The 12471-nt window shown below is 42.8% G+C and overlaps 1 non-coding gene and 1 pseudogene across 1 annotated transcript; both read right to left on the bottom strand.

Moving 5' to 3' along the window:
• Positions 1-8368: 8368 nt before the first annotated feature.
• Positions 8369-8482, bottom strand: LOC118669526 (annotated as a pseudogene).
• Positions 8483-11365: 2883 nt separating this feature from the next.
• On the bottom strand, positions 11366-11568 carry LOC118669540. The gene has a single exon (XR_004972013.1). It is a non-coding gene; the product is annotated as a small nucleolar RNA SNORA74 (small nucleolar RNA).
• Positions 11569-12471: the final 903 nt, after the last annotated feature.

Here is a 12471-nt window from a genome sequence, read left to right as displayed (position 1 = left end):
CAATATGAAAGCAGATTATTATTGTGGATCATGCAGGGATAACAAAGGGAGAAATATTTAACTATAGCACTGTTTGACTCTATTCTGTGCAGTGAGAAAACCTGAAGTCATGTTCAGGTTCTACCATTTCTTGCTTCTTTTCAGTTGGGTCAATTTTTACAACATTCCAAATCTCCATTTTCTGGCTACTGAAATGAAAACTGGATTCTACCGAGTCTCCTCTCTACCTATTCCAGGACTTCTGTGAGGATCAAATGAGATGAGGCACATGAAAAACACTTCAAAGATATTTGGTTAAAGTGTAAAATGTTTGCACCTGGCTATAAAGCAAGTGGGTGAAGAAACTCCAAGGAGGTTAGTCGCTAGGGAGAGGAAGCCTGGCATTACTATGTGACATCATTACCTGGTGCCCACAGCCACTGTTTCTGTGCTGGGCTGGCCTGTGGGCTTTGTGCCATGGGTTCGTGGCGGGGCCTGTGTCCCACTTGGGAAAAGCGGAGTGTTGCTTGTGGACTCTGGGAGCGCAGTGCCCTTCCTCTGTAAATGGCCAGTTCAGGTCACGGCAGCTCCAGTATTGAATGTCTGCCCCTGGTGGTCAGTGCTCTTCATAGCGAGTGGTCAGGTGGTGGAATCCTTAGCACATTAGCCTTTTATATATATAGATTTTGCAATAAGAATGGCAAAAACCATTTAAAAAAATTACTGTGGCTCATGTCTGAAATTTATCAAATCTGAAACTTTACTGTAGATATCAGCCTTCCAATGAGGAATTCTTCAAATACAGCCTGAGCTGTGGACCCTGAGGCATCCTGCCTAGGAGCCTCTCTTCAGGGTTGCTGACCCGCACCATTCCCTACCGCGCCTCCAACCCCTGCCCATTAGTTTTTCCAAGCAGACCCAGCATCTCCAAAGCCCAGTGTTCTCATTCAGGAGCTGTTGGAGTGCAAGAATGCATTTTAAAGGATATTTCACAACCCAAAGCACTTTTTAAACTTCTCAAAGATAAGTGGATGGTCACTGAACATGGATGCAAAATGCATTTTACACCAAAAAAAAGTTACTTAAATGTTTTTTAGAAGATTTTTTCTCATTATCAAAATAATATAGGATTATTAGTACAAACTTAAAAAGAATAGTATAAAGTAAAAGAAATCACTTTTTTCCACTATACAAGGTTAACTACTGTCAACATTTCAAAGTATTTCCTTTTGTCTTTCGTACATTTATATATCCAGATACCTTTTTGAGGTGATACTATTAATTCATTTATATTTATATATATGTTATATTGGCTTTAGACAGGAAAGGAGAGGTAGAGAGAGGTAGTAACATGAATGATGAGAACGAATCATTCATCAGTTGCATCCTACATGCCCCCTACTAAGGATGGAGCCCCAAACCAGGGCATGTACTCTGGCAGGGACTCCACGTATGACCTCCTGGTTCATAGATCAAGGCTCAACCACTGAGCATGCCTCCAGGGCAAGATGATACTATTTGTTATGTGTGTATCCTGATTTGTTTTCTCTTAGTTATGGGGTATTCATTCCACTGCATCTATAACCACTTTTTTCCCATTGATTAAGGCACTGTTTATTTTTCCCAGCTTTATTGAGAAATAATCAATATACACCACTGTATAAGTTTAAGGCAGACAGAACGATGGTTTGATGGACCTACATTGTGAAATGATTACCACAATGGGTTCAGCTAACATCTATTGAAGATGTCACAAACCAAAATTAAAATCTCTAATGTAATTTGGGTTATTTTTTCTTCAAAGTCAAACCTACAATTGTTACTATTGCAAAAAAGAGCCTGTACTTGGAACTAAAGTGCAGGGTGTGGTGGCTCTGCAGGCTGGGGCTCTACTGCCCTGACCTCTTGCACTTGACCCCTGTGCCTGTTCACATGCAGATCCTTTCTCCTTCCAGACTTCACATGAGGCTGGTGGTGGATGTGCTGCCCCTGCTGGACGGGGCTCCACAGTCTGTCTTCCCACCACGGAGTGGCGTAGGTGAGACCCCCTGTGTAAGGCTGTGGAGCATATGAAGTTCAGACTCATTTTTGTCTCAGCAGCTCTGGGGGTGACCTCAGCATCAGCGTGCTCAGGGCCTATGCTGCCTCCAGGGTGTGCTCTGTGCGGGTCCAGCTCACCCACAGCTCCTCTCCCCCTGGATTTCAGCCACCTTACTGGTCCTTCTTCTAGAAGCTCAGGTTCTCTCAGAACCGTACACTCCTCTCCATCCATGAGCTGTGTGGAAGCTTCATATAACAGGATGGTTTTCAGGGAACACTGGCAAGAGAAAAAGAAGAAAAATAATCAGGAGTCGCCCCAATACTTTGGAGTCCAGGGCCCCATTTTCCCAGGTCCTCACCAGCGATGGGTTTTCCCTCAGCATTTAAGGGGCTTATGCTCAGGCCATGGCGTTAGAGCCCGGCCAGGAGAGAAGGGGGAAGGGTCCAGGGCAGCTGCCACTCTGGCTCCAACAGGCCCCTGGTCCAGTCCTCTCTGAGTCATTCCCGTCCTGCGCACAGAGCAGTGCTAAGACTCACTGCCTTCAAGACAAATCAGCTCACCACCGTGCTGGTCACTGGTCAAGTTCTCAATTCTCTCCCCACTCAGCCCACTGCTGCTCTCTCTGGAGTCCGCAGACACTATTCTCTCTGAGACCATGGTTGACATCATTGGGTGGACAGCTGGCCATTGGTCTGCTCCATCTCGATGGCTCCAGAATGATGTGTTTTCTTCTTTTGAGAAGAAGAAAAAAGAGCAAGAATATGGGTCTGGACAGCAAGTAGCCTTTCTGTAGAAATGCATGGACATGAGTTTTTTTACTCTTAGTACTTTGAAGTGCTATGTGGATTGGCATGAGGTACTTTTATTTTATTATTCTTTCTGGATGTTCTTCCTGAAGGTGACTGAGTTGGCTGGCTGCACAGGTAAAGGAACAAGAGGGTGAGTGTGCTGTCCTATGTGCCAAGTAGCAAGGAGTTTGTGCTGTTCTGCATTTCTGAGCCTCTCTCACCATGTGAATCAGCTCTGGCCAGAGGCAAGGACAGCCATGAGTGGCTGCTCCCAGGCCATCCTGACACCACTCGTCTGTCCGACCTCTACACCATTGAGCTGTGCTCATTGCCAGCTAAATCCACAAGCCAGGGGAGCCCTGGAGCCCTGAGTCACTGTGTGTAGAGGATGAGCTTTGGTGGCTCCCTGGCCCACATCATGGACCATAAATCCCACATCATCATGGTGGGGTATAGACACTGAAAAGGCCTTCATGACAGCCCTACATTATTACCCTAATGATACAGGTTTGGATGGACAATTACAAACTCCCTACTTGACCACAGAGTAAAGTATCAAACCTTTAATGAGTGACACTCTGTCTCTCATCTACGTTTCACCCCTTAAAATATGGAGGTGTTGATTTCATCCACCAGCATTACTTCTTCCATCTCACATTCACGTTGACAGGAAAATTGGAGCCATCTATGGAAGGACAGAGCATATGAAGACAGGGTATTATTTTTAGTTAATTTTGAGCACCACTCTGTCGAGTACAAAGAGAAAAATTATTTTTCTTTCCTGACCTTTAACAGAGCATAGGTATATTTTCGACAGTTGAGATCTGTAGATGATTAAAAGGCACGTGCTTCCAACGACAATGCTGCCTTCCTTCATCCTTGACCTTTGGTAGTGTCATTCCTGGGCCCTGTACCCATGTCCCAACCAAGACACCGAGAAGTGAATCTGCTCTGTCGAGGAGACCCTGGCCCAACGTTCCTGGAATGGCACAAAACGCCCAGACTTGTCAATTGGTGGATGTGGTTTAATGAAGCAGAGGGTCACTGTGGGAGGATTGCACTAACTGTGTTGTGTTTTTTAGATGGTTAAAAGGTTTGAAGCTCCTTTAAGTGACCAGGTAGTACAGTGAAGGAGCTGTTCCTCCGAGTGATCGCATTAGAGGTGGCTGAGACACAGCAGCTGTATTAAAAGCTGTGGAAGCTTCATGATGGGATGAGAACTTAGCTGTGTAGGTCACTGGTCTGGATAGTGGCCCTCAATCCCACTGACCACCAGTTCCTGTGGGCAATTCCTTATACTCAGCCCTGACCCCAACTGGACCTGCTGGACCAGATTCTCTGGGGTAAGACAACCAAATCTGGTTGTCGCCCCTTTTATTTTTTAACCTTTTAAAATTATAATTGTAGATTCCATTATTTATAAGAGATAACGCAGAGGTAGCCCATGGAATCTGACCCGGTTTCCCTCAATAATATCTTATAAAAATCTCACAACCAGGATATTGACAGTGACCCAACCACCCATGTAGGGCCCATAGAAAACAGCTCTACCCGATTCTCCCACACCCAGGACAGTGCCTTCTATTTATTTATTTTTTGTATATTTTTATCACAGTAATATATACACAATGAAATTTACCATTTAAACTATTTTTCAGAGCACAGTCCAGTGGTGTTAAGTGGTCCTTAACACAACTTAACATTCATATTGTTGTGCTGCCCTTACCACCATCGGCTCCATCACTGTTCTCATCTTCTCCAACTGAAGCTCTGTGCCCACTAAACAACAACTCTGCATCCACTCCCCCATTACTGGTACTCCCCATCTTACCTCTATGACTCTGATGGCTCTAGGGACCTCATGTGAGTGGGATCACACAGTATTTGTCCTTTTGTGACTGGCTTATTTCATTGAGCATCATGTCTTCAGGGTCCATCCAGGTTGTAGCATGTGCCACAATGGCCTATTTTTCTAAATTGAATATATTGGGGTGAGATTGGTAATGAAATCATGTAGCTTTCAGGTATACAGTTCTATAATACATCACCTGAATGTTGAATTATGTATCTCACCTCCCTCCCCCCTTACCCCAGGTCAGGTCTCCTTCCATCACAATTTATCCTTTCTAGACCCTCTTCTACACACACCCCTCTCTCTGTGATAATCACCAAACCACTGTCTGTGTCTATAAGTCTTTTCTTTGCTTAATCCCTTCACTTTTCCCCTAGTCCCCCAACCTCCTCCCCTCTGACAGTATTCAGTCAGTTTTCTGTATCTATGAGCCTGTTTCTATTTTGATTGTAGTTTATTTTGTTCATTAGATTCCACATATCAGTGAAACCATAAGGAACTTGTATTTCTCTGACTGGCTTACTTCACTTCACTTAGCATAATACTCACCGGCTCCATCCATGCTGTTGCAAAAGGTAAGATTTTCTTCATTTTCTATTGTGTGTGTGTAGGTGAGTAGTATTCCATTGTGTTAATGTACCACAGCGTTTTCTCCATTTATCTGCTGCTGGACACTTGGGCTGCTATGAAATCTTCGCTATTGTAAGTAACGCTGCAATGAACATAGCATTGCATATATCCTTTCCGATCAGTGTTTCAGGTTTCTGCAGAGATATTCTCAGAAATGGAAATGTTAGGTCATAAAGCAGTTCTATTTTTAATTTTTGAGGGAACTTCATACTGCTTTCCACAGTGTTTACACCAATCTGCATTCCCACCAAGAGTACACAAGAGTTCCCTTTTCTCCACATATCCACCAGCACTTGATGTTTATTGATTTATTGATGATAGCCATTCTGACAGAGGTGAGGTGATACCTCACTGTGATTTTAATTTCCATTTCTGTAATGATTAGTGATGCTCAGCATCTTTTTATTTGTGTAATAATCATCTGCAGATCCTCGCAGGAGAAGTGTTTGTTTAGGTCCTTTGCTCATTTTTAAATTGGATTGTTTAATTTTTTTATGATGTTGAGTTTCTTAAGTTCTTCATAAATTTTGGATATTAAACCCTTATCAGATGTATCATTGGCAAATATGTTCTCCCATTCAGTGGGTTGTGTTTTCATTTTGTTGATGGTTTCCTTTGCTGTGCAACAACTTTCTAGATTGATGTAGTCCCATTTGTTTAGTTTTTCTTTTGCTTCTGTTGCCCAAATAGATATATCAGAATAAAAAATATTTCTATGAAAATTTATTGCCTTTATTTTCTTCTAGAATTTTCACAGTTTCAAATCCCACTTTCAAGTCTTTAATGCATTCTGCGTTTATTCTTCAATATGGTGTAAGAAGGTAGTCTGCATTCATTGATTTTTCTACTTATGTGTCCAATTTTCCCAATAGCATTTATTGAGTGGACTATCTTTACCACATTGTATATTCTTGTAACCTCTGTCAAATATTAATTGACCATAAATGTATGGGTTTATTTCTGGACTTTTTGTTCTGTTCCACAGATCTTTATGTCTGTTTTATGCCAGTACCATACTACATTTATTACTATGGCCTCGTAGTATAGTTTGTTATCAGGTAGCATGATTCCTCCTACTTTGTTCTTCTTTCTCAAGATTACTCTGGCGATTGGTTTGGTTTTATTTTGTTTGTTTTGTGTGTGTGTGTGTGTGTGTGTGTGTGTGTGTGTGTGTGTGTGTGTGTTGGTTTTTTTGTTTTTTTTTTTTTTGTACTTCCATATAAATTTTTGTGATATTTGTTGTAGCTCTCTGAAATACGTCACTGGACATTTGAATGTTGTTAATTCTTCCTATCTTTGAACACCATATATGCTTTTCTTTATTTGTATCCTCTTCAACTTCTTCCTGTCTTCCTTCCTTTCTTTCACTTTCTTCTTTTTTTTCTTTCTTTCTTTCTTTCTTTCTTTCTTCTTCATAATCTTTATTATGTTCAGGTGAATTCCCTCTATTCAAATTTGCTGAGAGTTGTTATAATGAATAGGTGTTGTGTTTTGATGCTCTTTCTGCATCTATTGTTATAACCATGTGATTTTTATTTATTTTTGTTTACGACATATCATGTTTTTTATGTGAAGATACTGTACAAAGCTTGCATCCCTGGAATAAATCCCACTTCATCATGGTGTGTAATCTTTATAATGTATTACTGGATCCAGTTTGCCAATATTTTGTTGAGGATTTTAGCATCTATAATCATCAGGGATATTGGCCTATAATTTTTTTCTTTGTAAAGTCTTATTCTGGTTTGGGATTAGGAGAATGCTGAACTCATAAAATGAGCTTGGGAGTCTTCCCTTGTCTTGAGTGTTTTGGATGAGTTTGAGGAGAACAGGTGCTAGTTCTTCTCTGACTGTTTGATGAAATGCACTGTGAAACCATCCAGTCCAGCCCCTGCATTTGTTTTTTGCTGCTTTGTTTATTTCTGCTCTGATCTTTAGTATTTTCTTTATTCTTCTCACTTCATGGTGTCTTTGTTTTTCTTTTGCACTAGTTCCTCTAAGTGTAAAGTGAGATGATGTATTTCAGATTTTTCTTGTTTCTTGAGGTAGGCCTGTCATGTTAGGAATTTCCCTCTTAGGACTGCGTATGCTGTGCTCCATAGCGTTAGGATTGTTGTGCTCTCATTTCCATGTGTCTCAAGGTATTATTTCATTATTTCCTTGATCTCATTGTTATCTATTCATTGTTTAGTAACATGTTAATTAGCCTCCAAGACTTTCTGTGTTTTATAGTTTTTTCTTTTTCTTTTTCTGTTTTCTTTTTAATCCTAGAATTACTAATTTTTATTGTGGTAAAATAAATATAAGATTTAGAGTTTTAACCACCTTTAAGTATACATCAAGTATATTGACATGCAATTCTCACCACCATGTATCCCCAAATTTTTATTTATTTATTTATTTATTTATTTTTGCTTGTCATTGTTTTTATTTCTCTGTTAATAAATTTATTGAGGCAGGGTGGTTTTAGGTGTGTACAATTCAGTAATAGATCACTTGTATATCAGTTTTGTCTAATTGACTTCTAGTTTTATACAGTTATGACCAGAAAAGATTCTTGATAAGATTTCAATCTTCTTAAATTTATTGAGACTGTGTTTGTGCCCTAACATGTGGTCTATCTAGATAATGTTGCACGTCCACTTAAAAAGAATGTATATTCTACTGCTTCAGGGTGAAATGCTCTGAAGATACCAATTAAATCCATTTGATCTATTGTGTTATTTCAGGCCACTCATCTTTTTTTTTTTATTTAAAGACTAGGTGTGAGGCCGCCCTGCGCAACGGTGAGAAGGTGCCCAAGTCTCCCCCCCACCGCTCCCTCCCCCCCCAGCCGCCACCCGTCTCCCTCCCCCCCCAGCCTCCGCCCCTCTCCCTCCGCCCCCACCCGCAGGGGCCCCAACCCAGGAGGAGGTCAGGGCCCAAGTCCCCGCCCCCACCTCTCCCTCCCCCCCCAGCCCCCACCCGTCTCCCTCCCCCCCCAGCCTCCGCCCGTCTCCCTCCACCCCCACCCGCAGGGGCCCCAGCCCAGGGGAGCCAGGGGAGCCTAGGGGAGCCAAGAGAGCATGTCCCACGCTAGGGGGAAGGGAACCCTTCACTGATTTGAGTGTCACCCTTGCGCAGGGGCCAGCCTAATCTCATCTGTATCATTCCAGCTTTAGTATATGTGCTCCTGCTGCTGCTGCAGAGTCCAGCACCAGGCCACTCTTTGCTTCTTGATTTTCTGTGCGGAAGATCCAGCCATTGATTCCAATGGGATGTTAAAATCCCCTACTACGCCTGTATTATTGTTGAACTCTCCATATATGTACATCAGGATTTGATGTACACATTTACTTGCTCTTATGTTGAGGAAAGACATGTTTGCAAGGGTTATATCCTCTTGTTGGATTGCTCTCTTTATCATTCTGTGGTGTCCATTCTTATCGCTCAATATAGCCTTTGTTTTAAAGTCTGTTTTGTCAGCTATATAGGTTTACCTCCCCGGCTTATTTTTCATTTGTATTTGCATGAAATACCTTTTGCCATCCCCTTGCTTTTTGTCTGTATATCTTTCATTCTGAGATAGGTCTCTTGTTGACTGCATATATATGGTTCTTGATTTCTTATCAATTCAGCTACCATGTCTTTTAATTGCAGCAGTCAAGCCACTTACATTTAAACTGATTATTAGTAGATATGTTTTATTCTTTTAACTCTGTTTCCCTTTTATTCCTTCTTGATAGTTCTTATACAAATGCTTTGGTTGTAACACACTTCTTTTGCTGTTTCTTGTCTAGGAAGCTCTTTATTTCTCCATCAATTTTAAATGACAGCCTTGCTGGGTAAAGTAGTCTTGGTTGAAGGTCCTAGCTTGTCATTATTTTGAATAGTTTGTGCCAATCCCTACTGGCCTGGTATGTTTCTGTAGAGAAATAAGCTGACAATGTTATGGGAGCTCCCTTGTAGGTAACTGACCGTCTTTCTTTTGTTGCTTTTAAGATGTCCTGTCTTTAATCTTTGTCATTTTAATTATGATGTGTCCTGGTGCCAAGCCTTTTTGGGTTCATCTTGTTTGGGACTCTGTGCTTCCTGGACTTGTGTGTCTCTTCCTTCACCAGGTTAGGGAACTGTTCGGTCATTATTTCTTTTTTTTTTTGACAGATTAAAAGGTTTTGTTTTTTTGGGTTTTTTTTGACAGATTAAAAGGTTTTTTTTTTTTCGGTTTTTTTTCATTATTTCTTTTAATATGGTGTAGTCCCTTAATCTTTCTTTTTTCCTTGTACTCCTATATTGTGGACGTTGTGAATGTTTCATGTTGTTCCAAAAGTCCCCTAAACAGTCCTCATTTTTAAAAGTTCTTTTTTCTTTTTGCTGTTTTGTCTTCTGTGACCTTGTCTTCCAAATCACTAATTTGATTCTCTCCTTAATCAAATTATTTATTTTCTCTAGTGTATTCTTCATTTCAAAGATTTTACTCTTTATTTCTGACTGGATCTTTTATATGGCTTAAATATACTTTTTCATGCCTACTATCAGTTTTCAAGTTCCTACTGATTTCATCCATTCTTCACCTAACTTCAATTAACATCTTTACAACCATTTTATATATATGCAGTATCTGAAATATTGCTTGCCTCACTTTGTTTAGCATTTTTTCTGGATGTGTCCCCTGTTCTTAAATTTGGGGCATGTTTCCTTGCATTTTTGCTGCCTCTGTGTGTTTGTTTCTTTGTATTAAAATCCAGGTCTTGGTAGTGTGGCTTCATGTAGTAGGAGTCCTGTGGAACCCAGTGGCAATTTCTTCTTGATCATCTGAGTTGAGTGCTCCAGGGATGTCCCGTGTGTGTTATGTGAACCTTCCTGTGGCAGTTGATTCTTGATGGCTGTTGGCCCATGCATGTACTGAGTCGATGCTCAGGCTAGTTGGCTGTGACCACCGTGTACCCTGCCTATAGTATAATGTATAAGCTGCTGACAGGTGTTGACCACGTGGAGTGCAATTCATCTCAGCAGGGTCTGGTGCCTGCCTAGATCTCTCTTTGGATCTGCCACTTCTGAGGCTAATTGTATCCTTCTCTGATGTGCTCTGAAGCTGGCCACTGGGCGTGTTGGTCCTGGGGCTTCCTGGGAGCGACTCTGGTGCTGAACAATGTCAGATGCTTGATGTGACTGGCCCAGGGCAATCTATTTGCATCTACAAAGCAATTCACAATTTGTGACAGGCTCTCCTGAGGCCCAGTAAGCACAGGAAGGCCCAAGCAGGGCACCAAAGCTGGCTTTTACTAGCACTGAGCCCGGGGACAGGTCAGCAAAAGTCCCAGAGCACACCATGTTCTGCCTCCCTGTCTGCCTCCATCTGCTGAGTGCCTGTTATTCTCCGCTAATGAAAGAGTCTCTGGAAGCACTCACGTTGCATGAGGTAGGTTCTCAGGGAGTCCCCAAGTAGTGGTGAGTGGTGCTCACCAGATGGATGCAGGTTCAAGCTCAGTGTCAGTGTTGGGTCTGAGGCCACTCAGCAAATGTCCCAGGGGATATCAGGTCCAGCTGCCACCCGCTGGGTCCTCACACATCTTTGAGCAGTGTACAGAAGACACAGACCTGGCATTGTTTGTAGGAGGAGAATGAAAAAGTCAAAAGAGGCTGCTTCCCAGGATTGAAGATTTCTGGAATCTGTAGTCTGAGATCAGCCGTGTGAGCTTAAGGGCTTTGCAGAAGGTCTGTGGATTCTCAAAGGCCAGAGAGCTGCTTTCTGTTGTAGATGATTCATGGGTCCCCTGGGATGCCACAGGGGAGCGAGAGCATGGTGGGATCATGCAGGTGTAATCCAGTCATCATGTAGTGAAAAGTTGAGTCCCCGTATGGGTGTCTGATTTCAGCAGATTCATCCCTCCATTTCTGTCCTAAGAGAACTGGAGCTCTCTCCAGACTTCTGACCACATGCATGCTCACTGGCTTCTCGGGCAGCACTGTCCCTGCCTTCTTTCCTCAAGGCTGGGTGAGCCAGGCTGGCTGGAGTGTAGGGAAGGGAGGATAGAGGTCCATTTGGTGGGTTGAAATGCTGTGAGAACCTTTAAGGCTTAAATTTATTTTTTCTGTGTTGGCTCCCACACTACAAGTAAGCAGCCAAAGTGATGCTTAGCTCACTCTCAAGGAAGCACAGTTCTGCCCTGCACCAGTGCCACACATCACCAGAGCCATGAAGGGAGCTACTGGAGGAAGAAGACAGGGCATTCCTCTCCCAGGAGTGTAACACCCTCACAGGCATGATGCTGTCTGGAGAGCTGACCACTGTTGGAGCGCTTAAGGCTTTTAGGCACAGAGTGTAATTATCTGATTTATATTTTTTAAAGATCACTCTGATTCGCATTTTCATTTTTATTCAAAATTGTTTTACTACTTTAGATTATTTTCAATTAGGGATGACATTCAATATTAGTTTCAAGTGTACAAAATAGTGGTTAGACATTTATATAACATATAAAGTCATCTCCTGATAAGTCTAGCATGGGATATCTTTGAAAAGGGTATTAATCGTATTCATGAGGGCTCCACCCTCATAACCTAATCAACCTCAAAAGACCCACCTTTCATTTACTTTTAATCAACCGTATTTGGGTGACATTCATTAATGAAATTGCCTAGGTCAGGTGTGCACTTCTATATTGCATCATCAGTATATTGCATTTTGTGTTCACTGCCTTCAAGTCAAGTCTCCTTCCATCACCATTTATCCCCCCTATTCCCTCTTCTCCCTCCCCCACCTGTCACCCACCAACCCTACCCCCTACTCCCCACAGGCCACCACCACCTGCCACCCGACAACCACACCCAGCCCCCACCGGACTCACCACACCCCCAACCCACAGCCCCCTCCTGCCACCCCACACCACCCACCTGCCAGCTCCCATCCCCCACCACTACCCCTCACCCCCACCTCACACTCTTACCCTCACCGCTACTCCCACCCCACATCTCACACCTCACACCCCACACCACCCCTCTCCCATCCTTGACCCCTCACTCCCCAGTCCACACCCCATAGCCCCCACTCCCCTCCACCCACCTCCACCTACCATCCCCCACCCCCAACTCCCCACCCCCAACCCCCCACTCCCATCCCCCACTTCCCACCCCTAACCTCCCACCCCCACCCCCCTTCCCCTGTTTGTGATTTGACATTTGAAATGATATTTGAGATG

Source organism: Myotis myotis, unplaced genomic scaffold (genome assembly GCF_014108235.1).
Source record: "Myotis myotis isolate mMyoMyo1 unplaced genomic scaffold, mMyoMyo1.p scaffold_m19_p_14, whole genome shotgun sequence".
In the NCBI taxonomy this organism is placed as follows: Eukaryota; Metazoa; Chordata; class Mammalia; order Chiroptera; family Vespertilionidae; genus Myotis; species Myotis myotis.
Note: the sequence above shows the minus strand (reverse complement) of the source record. Positions and strands in the feature narration are given on the sequence as shown.